The 1,011-nt window shown below is 45.4% G+C and overlaps 1 pseudogene; it reads right to left on the reverse strand.

Moving 5' to 3' along the window:
* LOC104860777 overlaps positions 1–712 on the reverse strand; it is a 1,500-nt pseudogene extending 788 nt beyond the window's left edge.
* Between the last annotated feature and the right edge of the window lie 299 nt (positions 713–1,011).

Raw genomic sequence — 1,011 nt, forward strand, 5'->3', positions numbered from 1 at the left:
TCTTTTAATTTTTTTTTTTTTTTTTTTTTTTTTGGTACTGGGGATCAAACTCTGGTCCTTGTGCTTGCAAGGCAGGCGGCGTAACCACTGAGCTAAATCCCTGGCCCTATCAATTGATTCTTAATACCTTTAATAAGTGATGTTTCCAACTGGATGCAGTTGGGCACACTTTCTTTTTTATAACATTTCTTGAACCTGATCCAAGGTGAAGGAGCAGACGATAGGGAAAGCCTGGAATGGGAAAGCAATTGAATTAGCAAAGGTCCCGCAGACACCCTCACACCAGGAAGGCCGGCAGAGCTGTTGTTGTCTGTGAGGTAGGACTCTTTCTGCACACAGAGCTTCCAGAGTGTGGAGTCTCCAAGCCATACTCTGTGGCTGAATCCTTTTATTTGCACATAGGTCTCATGTGGAGCCGCAGGAGGCTCACAGCTCACAGTTTGTAGGTAGGTGAGAGGAGCTTCACCTATTGCTGCTTTCTTCTCACGGTCCAATCACTAAGAAGCGTGGGCTAGACCTTAGGGAGGGGGCTGTGAAGATCTTGAGGGGCCCCAAAGCCATAGTGACTCCCAGCCCTGGGGTGTGTTCTAGGTGCTTCCTGGGCCACTTATTCAGTCACCTTGGATGGGAAGAAAATAGGGTACCAGGGGGAATAGGAAACCAGAGCTCGGAATCCCAACTCCTGATGAGCACAGTCAATCTTACTCTCCATGGGACGTTGGTTCCTGGACACCCTTGGATGCCAAAATCTCTGGATGCTCAAGACGCTTATATAAGACAGTGTAGTATTTGCATATGGCCTAAGCACATCTTCCCACATACTTTAGGACATCTCTAGGTTACTTATAGTGCCTAACACAACGGAAATGCTATACCAATATTTGTTGTATTATTTAACATAATGGTGAGGAACCTATGGCACATGTGCTGTAGCAGGCTATTTGTTATCTTTGAAAACTCTACAAGGTTTGCCATCAATTTAGGAAGTGACTGCACCAATAAAAGTTTGTT

The sequence above is a fragment of the Fukomys damarensis genome, unplaced genomic scaffold (assembly GCF_012274545.1).
Source record: "Fukomys damarensis isolate Sample0158 unplaced genomic scaffold, DMR_v1.0_HiC HiC_scaffold_10, whole genome shotgun sequence".
In the NCBI taxonomy this organism is placed as follows: domain Eukaryota; kingdom Metazoa; phylum Chordata; class Mammalia; order Rodentia; family Bathyergidae; genus Fukomys; species Fukomys damarensis.